Here is a 16,149-nt window from a genome sequence, read left to right as displayed (position 1 = left end):
GAGCCTCCGTCATGAATTCATAACATATTTAAATTCAAGATGTTTATATATACTTGTTCAGTTCAAGAAAAAGCTTTTATATCATTGAATTGATTTTAGAATAGGAGAGAAGAATCAGGGGAATTCCCGAAAATTGTAATCTACTTTCGTTTGATTATTAAATTTATTTGTTCTCAATTTTTTGTCTCGTATATATTTTGCAAACTCAAAAAATTTATGATTAACAGTAATCATGTTTAAACTTAATATTATATTTTTTATTTATTTTAAATTAAGGGTGTGTAGTTGCAAACCCTTGGACAAAGCCATTGCCTAGGGTTCAAGGGCCTGTACATGTCAAACCGTTTTATCATTTTATGTACAGACAGGCAAATCTCCCTAGTCCAAATTTTCGAATATATATTTAAGTACAATACAAAAAGAAAATACATAGTACTTTAACTAAATAGTTATTTAAGTTTGTAATCAAACCAATGAGAAAATTACAGTTTTCACCCTTCAAGTTTGCACTGATTTCTACATTTGGTCTTCCATGTTCATATAAAAATATATTTAATCCCGTATTTTTCAATAATTTAATACATTTGGTCATTTTCGTCATTTTACCGTTAGTTCGTCAGTTAAGGCTGTAATAGGCACACGCTTGATTCCGTTAGTTTTAACGGAAATGACTAAAAATATTGAAGTTTTGAAACACAAGAAACTAAATGTGTTTTTTGTGAACATGGGGAACCAAATATGAAGTTGGTGGATACTTGAGGAATAAAAACTGTATTTTTCTAGAAATTAATTACACTGAAATGTCCATCAATTTATGAGATAAGATGAAAATATAAAAGAGAAGAAATAAAATAGTAAAAAACTATCAAAGTTACTGCATTTTTTTATCAAGCTCTGTTGGCCTCTTCTCCTTTTTTTTTTTTTTTGATGGAATTGGCCTCTTCTCTTCGACTCTTCTTCTTTGGGCATACCATTTTGTTGAAGCTACTAACCCTAAAAGGTATAATAGTATTTTCTTCTATAGCTAGCTAATCTATCGTCTTTGTTAATACTAGTATTTTCTTTTATAGCTAGCTAATCTATCTTCTTTGTTTATACTGAGATGATTTGTGCATGCACCGTTTAAATTTGTAGGTATTTTTTTTCCCATTCTTCAAAAATCAAAAGGTAAATATTCTCATAAACGCTCTCAAGCTTTTGGAGTTCGATTTGAGATCCCGATCGAGACGACAACATATCGGAGGTGATTTTTACATTTTTTTATTATTTCATTACGTAGATTACGATTATTAATTTTATTTTTAAACGAAGCATCTTGTAGTACTCGCGTGATTCTACACGAGTACTGGAGTTACTCGTGTAGAACCACGCGAGAAAAATGAATGTATATTTTATTGTTTATTTATTTATTTATTTATTTTGCAATTGAAAATACGCATGTTTTGATTGAAAAAAATTAAAAACAATGGAGCTAGTGTTTTATTAGGCGGAAAGGGGGGTTGTGCTCGTGTCAAACCACGTGAGTTCATTTCATCGAGCTCGCCTAAAATCACACGAGCTCTATTTATTTTAATTTTTTTTAAGGGCAAATTACCAAAACCCCCCTGAGGTAAGGCTGAATAACGAAAATCCCCCCCATGTTTGCGTAATTACGAAAATCCCCCTGAGGTATGTTGTCATCTTACAAATTCCCCCTACGGTGTTACTTCTGACGGAATCTTTTTGATTCCATGGAATATTCCTCCGAAAATGACATTCTTGCCCTTGAGGGGTAATTGTAAGCATATTAATTACTTAGGGGGTAAATTGTAATGTATTTAAAAAATGTAGTTATTTTAATTTTAAAACTATAATGTATTTCTTCATTTTATAATTATTAAAAAGATAAAATGTATATAAAATAATTAAAGATAACATTAAAAGTTTTTATTTCTTTTTTAATTTTTTTATATATTTTTTTATTCAATAAAATCGAGGTTACGTATTTTTGAAATACTCTCGTATTTCTTATTTTATGCTACAAATATTTTTAATAGTTTTTTAATATTATGGTAATTGTCAATGTTTTATTATATTTTTTCGTCAAAAGTAACACCGTAGGGGGGCTTATAATACTTAAAAAACGTAGTTATTTTAATTTTAAAACTATAACGTATTTCTTCATTTTATAATTATTAAAAATATACAAAAAGAATATATAAAATAATTAAACATATCTTGTAACATAATTTTTTTTACTTGTTTTGTATTTTTTTTTATATATTTTATATTTTTTTATTCAATCAAAACGAGTTTACATATTTTTGAAATATTCTCGTATTTCTTATTTTACGGTAAAAATATTTTTAATAATTTTTAATATTTGTTTAATTATATTTCAATTTTAAACAAACGAAATGTAAAAAGTATATATTAAATACAAATAAATCATAATATTCCATTGAGGGGGATTTTCGTAATTACGCCTTACCTCAGGGGGGTTTTCGTAATTTGTCTTTTTTCTTTTATTTTTTACATATTTAACAGAAGGGTATAATAGACTTTTCACGTTTTCTGTTAAAAAAAATTGGTCAACCGTTAGTCAAGGGGGATTTTCGTAATTACGCAAACATGGGGGGGATTTTCGTTATTCAGCCTTACCTCAGGGGGGTTTTGGTAATTTGCCCTTTTTTTAAACACGCGAGCAAATCTATTGTCCTCGCGTGCCTGCACACAAGAAAAATAAATCTGCTCGCTCGTTTTCACACGAGAACTATAATTTTGTTTAATTTTTTATAATTAAATATTAATTTAGTTTTTATGTTAAATTATAGATGGTCGGATATAAAGGGAAACGTTTAATGAGTCATGTTGCGGGAAAAGGTAAGAGTTTGATGAAAGTTTTGGGTGGGAAGTCGAAAAATCCGGATGATCCAGATCGTATTAGAGATTGGGGAGTTCTTGCATCCGATCGTAGAAGAAAAGCGACGATAAGAGAAGAAGCGAAGAGAACGAGAGAAGAAGCTATTGCAGTCGGAGCCGTGCCTTCTGTAACTATTGCCGATGATCTTCAAGTCGGTCATGTTCGTACTCCGTTGCAGTATGCGTCCGATGATGACGATGAGATGGTGGCTAATGATGACGAGGAGATGGTGGCTAATTATGACGGCAATGATGATCATGATGGTGGTGAGCGGGCACGTAAAGGTGGTCGTGGCGTAAATTTCCAATTTTGGATGGTCCGTCGTATTTGGAGGGTCCGTGCGAGGGAAGGCCGGAAAATTTGGTGTTATGCATTGGTTCAAGTCGCATATAACGATATACGTTTGTGATGGATATGTAAGTTTGTTTTTAATACGGGTTTTATATATTATTATAATTTGTGTTTTCTCTATCTAATATATGCAATTTAATTCATGAACGTCGTGATACTGGACGGATCGAGTCGAGAAATAAAGCACTGGAAAACTACCTCTGTCCGCAGGATGACACGATGGTTAGCAGGTTGGAGGCAACAGGGTTTTACCACTTACGACACTGTTGGCCCCCCAATACGATAACTGCTTCCACATATCGTGGGGAGAGATGACGATCACGCTCCACATTGTCATTTACATCATGGGATTGCAAGTGGACGGATCGTTAGTTGCAGAAGTTCCCAAATCATTAGAGTGCTCCCAAAGTCTTGCATCTCTATTGGGGCTCGGCGTGATAACTACGACTAACATGTTTCGAAACAAGGGAATTAATTGGACAATGGTGAAAGAGCTCTTGAGAAAGCCGTCTGCCACGGACGAGGAGAAGATGCAAGGATATTTGATGTTTCTGTTGGGGTCGGTTTTATTTGTAGACAAAACATCTTTGATGATGAAGCCATTATACGAATGATCGACGGAGTCAACCAATATTTGTGGGTTGCAGCGTGCTTAGCAAACATGTACCGACAATTGGGTATTGCTAGTCGCGCTGGGATGAACGTAGTTTGTGGGTGCCCGATTCTCATTCTGGTAATTATATTACTATTATTTATTTATTTATTTATTTTGTGTATAATACAACATGTGTTTTTAATAAGGTTGAAATTCCTCGGAGCCCTTGCTCTGAGAAAACAACAGCAGAAGGCCCGCGACCTACATGCTAAGGCTGGAAAAACTCAGAGCCCTTGCTTGAAATTACAGTAGTAAGTTCGCGAGGTAACCACTAAGTTGAAATTCGTCGGAGCCCTTGCTCCCGAAACAACAAAAACAGAGTGCCCCGCGACATACACGCTAAGGTTGAAAAAACTCGGAGCCCTTGCTCGAAAATAACAATAGCAGGTTCGCGAGGTAACCACTAAGGTTGAAATTCCTCAGAGCCCTTGCTCCGGAAAAAAAACGAAAAATTGAAAACACGCGACATAAATGCAAACGCACACGTTATACAACCTAAATGCAAACAAATACACACGATTATGCAAACAAATGTACAAAGTTATGCGACCTAAATGTGAAGATTAAAATACCTTAGAGGCCTAGCCCATCTAATAAATGCACACATCTATGTGACCTAAATGAGAAAGCACATGTTGGAATACTTTAGAAGCCTAACACGTCAAATAGACGCATACGATGACGCGACCTAAATACGAAAGAAAAAGGCATACTTTCCTGCTTGCCAATTCCCAACAAAAAAGACTCTTAATCAAAATATAGTTGCACGGATTGGAGCAACTCTTGCATTGTTGCTAGAGGAAGAAGCGAAAAGAGGATCATCTCGAAACTATAAAGACCAAACGGTTCGCCATGGGGATCAAAATAAACACAAAATATTGTATTACATAGATCGGGCAAAGAGAGGAAGTTCATTCAGATGATTCGCCTGTTGGGAATTGGGCACATGTACGCAGCGGAAAACAAAAAAATTATATGAAAGAAACGGATTAGTTCATATAAACACATGCTCGACTCATATTAAGCAATTAATTGCGTACCTTAATGCTTCCAGCAAAAATTAAAGTACAACATGCGTATAATTAATTCAATAATAAATCACATAGCATGCTCGCAGTAAATCACGAATTCATACAAACAATCACGAGTAACAATTCACGAAAACTCATAATGCAAACATTAACATATAATTTAATCTAATTAAATTAAAACCTTAATAAATACGGATCCGAAAATTACCTCTTGAAGCGTGAGGCAAATTCTCGGATTGAAGCAAACTGCCACAGAAACTAATCCGTGCAGTCGGGAGGAGCAACGGCGGTGCAGCGGCGACGGACGCACTCAACGACGGTGGCTCGTGAGATCAACGAGCGGTCTTCGGGCGGCTCGTGGAGGCGCGTGCGGCAGTGCTTCGGCGATGGCTTCTCGGCAATTCGACTCCTTGGTCTTCCTCCTTTCGGATTTCACCTCGTATACTGAGATCTACTAAATACGTGGCACTAGACATGCAAAAGTTAGAATAGACGGAAGAAAAAGATAAAAGGAAAGAAGCTACCAATAGCAATCGGCGCGTGAGGCTGATTCCGGCGATGGCGGCGGTGGAGAGTGGCCGAGGGTTGTGAGATTGAACTGCTAGGGTTTTTTATTGTGTTGTGTGTTGTGTGTGTGCAAGACCTATAGATCTTGTATTTATAGTGTCTTGTATAAAAGCCCTAACGGGCTTAAGTTGGACCGGGCCCAACAACTTAATTTCGTTAGTCTTTATTCGCTCGTTTCTCACAACTCAATGATCGGAAAATTATAACGATTACATTTTTGGAATCATTGAAACGTCCTCGTCATTACGAGTGCCAATTCTCAATTTCCAATTTCTAAAAGTGGAAACCCTAATTCAGTGAACCTTCTAAATTTCGAAACTTCCCAATTTAGAAAGTTCACTAAGATGTTCGCCTATTCTTTTCCTTTTCTTATTCTCATTCATAATTTCAAATTACGAATGTTGGATTCAATCACATTGACTTCCAATCATGCAAAGATTAAACATTTTTATCTTTGACCGTTTATTCAAAGAACTCGAGTGCATGAGCAGTGTGACCCTTGATGGTTCAGGTGTAAGCTAGCAGTGGGTCCACAACCCTTTGTGGTTCAAACTCGTCCCTAGAGTTACGATTAAGATGAAGCTCATTTCAACTCAATCACCCAACGAATCAAGATTGGCGTCTAGCAACTACGCGTCATGATTCCCTAGATACAAATGAAGTGCCTGCAAGAACCTTTTGATATAGTTAACCTATAGTACGATCCCTTCGATTCATATGCCCCAATTGAACTAGAGGCATTGGTTCATCGAGACCTCCTTAGTAGTTCAATAAATGTGCGATCGTTCTTAGTGTTGTAATCGGTACGTGCATGACTTAGAGAATCGAATTCCCTAATCATCACTTAGTCAGCTCTGGCCAGAGACTTAAAGATTACAAACTATGAGAACACAGAGGACATCCAAGACTATTCTAGCGATCGAATCCCCGACTACAATGCACATACCTCCCACTAGATTTCGGACTGCGCGAACACTGGCCCTTGGGGGCGGTCCTCGGTGGAATTCAGGGACAGGTCAAGATACAGCTGGTCCTCTAGTGAAGTCACGGTGATGTCTAGGTCTTAAGGACTAATGGTGTACAACTATACCATAGAGATCTCTACTCGATTATTGAGAACCACTTAGAGAGTTCTAGGGTGATGGAGTTCAGTGAACTCGTCAACTTACGAGCACCCACTTATGCATGCCGATATCACAATACCGTTTACTGATGAGATGCAGTACACATACACTAAGTGCTAGTCTCCTAATGGGAAAGGCCGATATCCTCATTGGTGGCGTAACCCTTCGACTAGGAACACGTTTAACAGTTATAATATTTAAGTAAATATCTCATGATCCTAAAAAATAAATTACAAGTACTTGTAATAACTGTAAGGACTACATCTATGTTGGAACAAGGGACAAAGATATAGCATGCCAAGGTGTTTTATCATTAATACGAAAAAGGTTTATTTATTACAAGAATAAATGGAAAGACCACAGCCACAAGTTGGCTTGTTGGTCACATACTCTAACATCACCGGCAGTATCGACGAGCTCGTCATCTACTTCTTGATTGGCGGACAATATTTTCATTTTCATCTCGAGACGACGCCGCGACAATGATAATGTAGATTGACATTATTCGCTTGTTCTTGAGGCAGTTGGACGAACGAGATCACTTTGTTTTTATATTCTCAAATGCACCACTTTGTTCGGTTCATTAGAGAATATGGGGAGTAGATGATGGGGATTAGTTTGGCAAGTTTAGGCCAAACTCCCCATATTGGGATTATTAAATAGTATAAGGATTAAATGTATGAGTCGAAAGAGATTTAACGGGCTCACCGACCCAATACACATCAAAGACAAAGTCCTTGGAAGCTCGCGACTAACAAGTTCGCCAGCCATCCGAACATGCTAAAGACAAATCAGTGGGGTAGGTGACGAGGTGAATGAGAGCCGTTGGAAAAGAAGACTCAAAAGATGGGCTCTCTAAATAGATAAGGAAAACATGTGAATTAAGAAGAATAATTGAACAATTAATTACATAAATAAAGAGATCCTAAATTAGAAAATGCCTAAGTAGAAATTCTGTATATAAATGAATGTAAATACCCGATCAAGGGTACGATTTAACATAAATAAAAATACTTTATACTCTCTTCCAAACCCTCTCTCTTTTAATTTATACTCTCCGTTCGTCGAATTCATCTTATCCAGCAAATGACCGATGTTCGGTGGGTTTTTCGGTGGTCAAGGGAGTTGGCTTTGGAAGGAGGTCTTGAGGGTGTAGATCATACACCATCACAGAGCAAGAGAAGGTAAGTGGTGCTTGGTCAAGTTAAAGAGTAATTAATATTTGTCTCATGACCCGAATATCGAACTCATTTACCAACAATTTATAGGTCGAACTCGTCACATATGATTGAGCTAGCCTGGTTTACATCTTTAATATAGTTTGCTATCTAGCTATTACATTAGAGTGGGTTTACGTAACTTCGAATGATTAAAAAAGACAATTAATTAGTGTTAATTAAGTAGCCCGGCGCTAATAGCCGTTTGACAGTACCACACCAGCTTCGGCCAGCAACTATACTATACTACTTTGTAATAATCCGATACAATCAATGCAATATATATATATATATATATATATATATATATATATATATATATATATATATATATATATATATATATATATTATATATATATATGTATATATATATATATATATATGTATATATATATATATATATATATATATATATATATATATATATATATATATATATATATATATATATATATATATATATACAAACAAGAACAAGACACACATACAACGCAAACAAAAGAACAAGAAAAAACACACAGCCAACACAAACAAAAACAAGAAAAAGAAAAAAACACACACACACACACACACACACACAAAGTGATTAGAGAATTGGAGAAGAGGATTTGGTCAACAGTCAACAATATATGAAGGGAGTGAGAAAAGAGTGGTGGCGATGGAGATTTTCATCAGCATTGAGATTGAAATCAAAGACGAAGAATATGAGTTTAATAGTGGATGAAGTTATTTTCAAGATTGTTTATGTTTTTGAACCCATTGTTCTTGTCTCCACCCTCTGCTTCTTCTACCTCTGCTGTGGCTGTCATCTCTAATTCTTTTTTTTTTTTTTTTAAATTCGTTCTTGAAATGGGAAAACAAGTTATTATAATCAATTCTTTAATAATTTAATCCATGATTTTTATTTTTAAATATATTTGAGACACGAATTCTTTGAGTTTATTATTGTATTTGGTACTCATGATTATTGTAAGAATTCCTAAAAAATGCCCATGTTATTAATATTGACAGTTCTTCCACAGTTGGGGTTCTGGCAATACCGTCCAGCAAACTATATATGCCGAGCTAGAAGATAGAGTTTGGTTCGAAAAATGATTAAGAGGTCTGCAACTTGATTTGTTCTAGAGATGTGTTTAGTGACCAGAAGTCCTAGAGCAACTCATTATCGCACAAAATGGTAATCCAATTCGATACGTTTACTTTGAGCATGAAAGACAGGATTGATTGTCATACGAAGAGCACTTATATTGTCACAATAGAGAGGGGTAGACAACATAAAACCCCATGTGTTAAGGAAAACATCCGCCAAATTTCTCTGTGTTTTTTTTTTTTTATTGCGTAAAACCCCCTATCTTTATTTTACTTTGCACGAAATCCTCTTTTCGGTTAAAAGTTGTAGAGGGGATTTTATGTAAATTTTTTATTACAGAGAGGTATTATGCAAAATTAATTTATTCATAAATTTCATATTATTTCCTTAAATTAAGTCGAACACATTTATTCAATTACAATACGAAAAATAGAAATTTAATAGGTGTGGTGAACGTTTTTTTTTATATAAAAAAAATCCATTTTTATATGATATAACTTATTAATGTATTTAAATTTTTTGATTTTTTGAAAATATATAATTATTTTATTAGAATGATTAGATATTTTTATACTTTATTCTGGATTAATTATATGTAAAGATAACATAAATAATTTGAGAATTCGTTCCAACTTTCGTCTCGAATATAATTTTTTTAATTTTCATATTTTAAATTAATAGATGTATTCAACTTAATTTAAGAAAATAATTTGAATTTTAAATGAATACATTAATTTTGCGTAAACAACCCTTGTGCTGCAAAACCATGCACCAAATCCCCCTATGTTACAAAAAACTTGCATAAAATTCCATCTATAGTTAACGGTGTTAACTGCTAACGAAAATGAGGATTTCATGCAAGAAAAAATGAAACACAAGGGGTATTACGTAAGAAAAAAAAACACGCGGGGGTTTGGCGCATGTTTTCTTACCATTGGGGGGGGGGGGGGGGGGGGGGGGTGGTTTAAGATGTTTACCCAAATAGAGAGTTGGGGTAGAGACCAGTGGGACGAGTAGGTCTTTGAGAATGAACGTTAGCCATACGTGAGTTCAGCGATCGTGTTTGCCATGGCGCGGTATTCGGCATCAGTGCTAGACCGTGAGATAGTGTTTTGTTTTTTTGCACACCATGAGAGAGATTTTGTCCAAGGAATGTGCAATATCCAGTAGTAGATCGAATTGTAGAGGGACAACCAACCCAATCTGCATCAGAAAAAGCACAAAGATCAAGTGAAGTGTGGGAAGTAAAATGTAAAATGATATCAATTGTGCCTTTAACGTAGCATAAGATGTGCCGAATGATTTTTAAATGAATAAGGGTGGGAGAATGCATGAATTGAGAGACATTATTAACACTATATGAGAGGTTCGGTCTTGTGAGAGTGAGATATTGTAAAGCACCGACTAGTCCTCTATAGTGACATCTTGGATCTTCTAATAGAAATTCATTAGATGACATGGATCTTTTATAGTGTGCTCATTGGCTTGCAATCCACCATGGTAGCACACTCGAGAATGGTATGGGAAAGGTGTGCTTGTAAAAGTTGGAGTCCATATGTGGTTTCAGAGATTTCGATTCCAAGAAAGTGATGAATGAATCCCAAGTCCTTATAGCGAATTCGCGGCTCAAATTTCAACAAAGGATGTAACAAGAATAGTAGAATAACTAGTTAAAAACATGTCATCTACACAAAGAACAAGAATTAATGTCCCAAGACTTGAATGATAGACAAACAAAGAGGGATCAACTAAACTACAAAAAAACCATATTGTAATAAAAAAATGTATTAAAACGATCGAGCCAAGCCCGAGGTGCCTGTTTGAGACCATAGAGAGATTTTTGAAGCTTGCAAACGTAGTTCAGATGTTGAGAATCTGCCATGCTTGGGGGTTGTGCTATGTAGAGTTCTTCGGAGATTAAACCATGTAAAAAGGCATTTTTTTTACGTCAAGTTGACGTATAGGCCACTTCCGAACAAGCGCAACAGTAAGAACAACTCGAATGGTGCCAGGTTTGATGACCGGATAAAATGTTTCAGCGTAGTCCAACTCGTCAACTTGGTGATAACCCTTTGCAATGACTCGAGCTTTAAGTCTATCCAAGGAACCATTGTGTTTGAGTTTTGGTTTGAAAACCCATTTCGATCCAATCACATGCATGTCCGAAGTCCAAGGAACAAGTTTCAAAGTGTCATTTTGATGGAATGCCTCAAGTTCTTCTTCAGTTGCTAGTTTCCACCCTAGGTGACTAAGTGCAGATTGTATATTACGATGTTCTCGGGGGATATTAACTGAGAGAACGAAAGACGAAAGGGCATATTTTGGATTGGGCTTAAGGATTCCACTTTGTGATCGGGGGATAATGGTTCGTAGGGGTGGGGGTGCTTGTTGAGGTGCTTGGTTTTGCTCGGGCTCTTATTCAGGTGGCGGCGGTAATATGACCTCATCGAGTGGAGGATGAAGTGGAGTTTTTACCACTACTGGATGTCGGTCGAGTGGACGTGGCAGTGGTATTGTTGAGAAAGAGTTGGAGCATGGTGATGACTGGTGAGTCTGCTGGTGCAACCGTTTCGACAGTTGGTGCAACTGTTTCGATAGGTGGTGCAACTGATCCGACAGTTACTGTTCGGACAATTTGTGGTCCTATAGTAGACGAAGTAGAAGAAATGTTAGAGTCAGATAGCCATGAATCATAACTACTAATAATATAAGGTGTAGGTGGTGTAGATTTATGTGTATCCTTGTAAGGAAAAAATAATTCATCGAACACCACATGACGAGAAATAATAAATTTGCGACTAGAAGGATGAAAATATTTGTAGCCTTTATGTTTGTCGCTATATTCAAGAAAAATGCAAGGGACTCTTTTCGCATCAAATTTATTTTTTCACGTATCCCATGTGTGAGGAAAAAAATTAGAGCCAAAAACACGAAGGGAGGTGTAATCATGGTGGGTATTATGCAATTTAAAGTATGGTATTTCATTGCTAAGGGAAGACGTAGGTAAGCGATTAATTAGATAAACAGCCGTAGCGAATGCCTCGATCCATAAAAAGAGAGGGGTACCACTATGAAACAACATGGTCATCCCAAGTTCTCTTATTATTATTCTATGACGTCTTTCAACCATACGTGTTTGTTCTGGAGTATATGGACATGATACCTGATGGATAATTTCAATGGAAAGAAAGTGAGTAGATAACCTTGTGTTTATGAATTCGCCTTCCCCGTATGAGTGAAAAATCTTCATTTTTTTTTAATTAAATTGAAGATAGACATTGTTCAAAAGAAAAAGATGCATCAACAAAATTAGATTTAAATTGGAAAGGAATAAGCCAAGTATATTTGGAATAATTATCTCTGACCGGTTTCACCATTTTTTCACCAAATCCATTTTTTGTGGTAAAAAAATGGGTTCATCTCCCACCGGTAGCACACCATTTTACCCTTCCACCATTTTTGGTGGAAAAATGGTGTTTTTGGCCTCCAATGGGTTTCACCAAAATTCAGACCAAATATTAAAATAATAATATTTCACCATTTCACCACTTATAAAAAATGGAATTTGGTTTGGTCTCCCATGAAATTTCACCATATATGCCCCAAAATTATAAATCTAATGTTAATCGTAATTTTATTATATTTTATTTCATAAATATTAACTATAGATCTAATGTTAAGTAATAAATTTTTTAACTATATAATTTAAAACTTATGTTATCAATTTTAAAAATTATGTTTTCAATTTAAATGTCTCGTCCTGTATTTCATCAGTTAAAGTGTGTTTCGTTAATCATTCTATTGTTGCTTATTATATTTTACTAATAGCAAGTAAAGAAATGAACTAATCAACATTGATACCAAAATAAATATACAAATTAATTAAAAATAAGCATATTTATATTATTAGAATTAATGTTTTTATTATTAATAACAAATGTATTTATAATTTAAAAACTAATTTAGTAATTAACACCAATGTATTTACGATAAATATGCTAATAAGTTGGTAAGCATGTGCAATTAGTTAAAATTGTCATTTTATATGCTAGTTAATAAAATGGTGTTAATTACACCAAATCTTATTTTTACCTCTATATTTGGTAGGAAAAAAGGGATTTGGTGGAAAAAATAGGAAAATGGTGGACCGGTAGGAGATGAAAATTCATTTACCAAAACATTTGGTGGAAAAATAGGATTTGAATAGCTGGTGATATGGGGGTTGACCACGGTGGGAGGCTAAAACCAAATCTCCATAATTTTAGGTGTAATGATGATATAGGAATTTCGAGCTGGAGACTAAAAACACCTAAATTAGATGAAAAAATGGCGATATAGCGACCGGTCGGAGATGCTTTAAGCAAACATAATATTTTAAATTTGCCAATTGATAAAATAGGAGCAGGTCCCCATAAATCACAATGATTTTTTTTTTCAAAATTAGACGAACTTGAATGTTGAGAACTAGAAAAAGGTAATTTACTTAGTTTTCCTAATTGACAACTATCAAATTTATGGTTAGGTTTAATACTGCCAACTACATCAATGAAACCTTTATTTTTTTTAAATTGTAAACTCGAAAATTGAGGATGTCCTAATCGTTGATGTCAAATTTCCGTTGAACCAAATTTGAAATGATGAGAGAAATAAAGTTATGGAGAACTACGAATGACATAAAGATCACCCTTGTGCTTCCCTGTGACCATCGCTTGTCCTGATTCTCGTTCATTAACACACAAATCTTTATCAGTAAACTCAAAATTAATGGGATATTGAGATGTTAACTGACTTACAAAAAGCAATATTTTTTTCAATGAGGAACTAACAAAACATTTGTAAGTGGTAAACTTTACTCTCTTAACTAATGCTCGAATCTCCAATACCAATAATTGGTAGGTAAAATCCGTCGCCGTTGAGAACCGAGTCAATACCCAAGTATTACTGAATATTAGAAGCATACTTGGAGCCTGTATCTGAAGTCCATTCAATTTTCGTGACGATGTTGTCTAAGGTGAGTGTTGTAAGTGCCTAGGGTATATCTTCATGGTGAGTTGGTTTCTTCGGCACCCACCAACATATTTTAGCAATATGTCCTACCGCATCACAATATTGAAATTTGTCATCTCCGTATAGATCTCTTTCAGCATGCGTCATACGGCGTTGTCCAATTGGTGGAGGCCGCTTTTATTGAGTGTTCGAGGCATGGCTGGAGTAGCTTCAATTCCGATCTCTGAGTTGTTGTGCTTGAAATCCTCTTCCATTTGAACTAAACTTTTGTTAATGATTTTGAAATCCTGAGGACGATTGATGAGACGGGCGTTGTTGTTGGCTATAGAATGCCATATGGGAAGCAAAAGATGTAGTGTTTGTTTGGTGGAAAACCAACTACATCGTTGATCAAAATTTTGAAGTTGTGAGACTAGCTCGGAGTATGTTGGCCTCGGCGGTTTGAGCATAGTAGTTGTGAAAGTTTCGTATTTAGGACCGAGGCTGGTGAGAAGACAAAACACTTTTCCCTTATCAGGGACGGCCTTTTTGATTGCGGCGAGACTGTCACATAGGCTTTTGAAGGTTCAAATATTCTCTCCAATTGTTTTTTCGTCGTCCTTACAGAGATAAGTTATTTGTTGTCTAAGTGTGAATTCATGTTCTTGTGAATATTTGGCGTAGGCATTCTTTAATGCTTCTCAAACCGAATTTGCTGTGTCAAGGCCGATAACGAGACCAGATGCTTCTTCTGAGAGCGTTACGATGATCCATCCTCGGAGAAGACGATCTCCCTTTCGCCATGTGACGTAGGCGTCGGACAGTTTTGGTGCAGTAGCTATTGAACTTGTGGTGTTGGGAGTTTCAGGTGTAGTGTATTGGGGTGGAGTTGGATCTTCATTTGTAAGGTGACCAAGTAGGTCTTGGATTTCTGCAAGAGATAAGACTTGTTCGCGCCATAGCGGATAGTTGATGGGACTGAGTTTAAGAGTAATGAAATTTCCAATATCGAGGGATAAAGAATTCATGGTAGCAGAAGGTGGACTGTTCAGTTTGCGAGAAATTTTTTTTTTGGTGTGTGCTCACTCTGGCTCGTGATAGCAAGAGAAGAAATGGAGAAAATATATTTTTGATTAATTTTAACGTGAGCACAAGGCTGTGTTTTTTTGTTACAGTGAATGAGAAAATACATCTCTATTTAAAGGAGAAGAGATTGCATCGTAAGTTACATGAGATGACTTCAAATCCTAGATACTCTTTATCTTATTGAACTACCATGTCGGGGTGGGGTTGAATTTGCTGCTATAGGAAATCACTTGGAATTTCTCGGTCAACAATATTACGTGATTTGTAGGACTCGTCATCCTTATCTCTCCAGTTATCGTGAGCACCTTATCACTCTAGGAGTCCCCCAAATCACCAACTGCTGGCACAGTTGTTGCCATAGTTGGGGTTCTGCCAATAATGCTATACATTTTTCAATTTTTTATCACGTAAAACACTATTTTTATTCTCCCCAGTATTCTCTCTTCTCTATTTTCTCTTCGCCAACCGGTTCTTCATTTCTTCTACCTGAGATTTAAAATTGCTTGTCCTCCACCGCTGTCTACCTTAGCCATACCCCCGCTCCGACGTTCTCTACCCAGCCACTGCCCCCCATTGTTCCCTATTTCAATCACCGCCGCCTTCGTTCTCAACCAAAGCCACACCCGCGTCCCCCGTTGTTGCCCTTATTATCGGCCCACCACCAACACTCCTCCGTTTCAATTTAGATTCTACTATGACGACGGATCTCTCCAAAAGTGGAGACGAAAAAGTGAAGGAATAGAAAAAATTAATGACGGATTTCGTGCCTAAGGTTTCAAAGCATGCCAAATATTTTTGCATTTTTTTATTTCAAACTATTTTTGATGTTTTTTCGATTAATTTTTGCATGATTTCGTAGTTGATTACATGTTAATTAATTGAGGAACAATTTAATAGTTGATTTCAACATTTTATAATTGTTTTCGATAGTTTATAGTTGTTTTCAGTTTTTGTAGTTGTTTTCTACAATCTTGTAGTCACTTTCCAATATTTATAAATTTATTTGGAAGACAATCGGAATGGTATATAAAATTATCAGAAATTTTGATTTCCGATCCGATTTTAGTTCCGAATATTTCTATGGTTTTTTAAAATGCAAAATATAATTTTATAATATATTTTATAATTCCATAATATA

The sequence above is a fragment of the Erythranthe guttata genome, chromosome 8, assembly GCF_056151865.1.
Source record: "Erythranthe guttata isolate IM_541 chromosome 8, IM_541, whole genome shotgun sequence".
In the NCBI taxonomy this organism is placed as follows: Eukaryota; Viridiplantae; Streptophyta; class Magnoliopsida; order Lamiales; family Phrymaceae; genus Erythranthe; species Erythranthe guttata.
Note: the sequence above shows the minus strand (reverse complement) of the source record.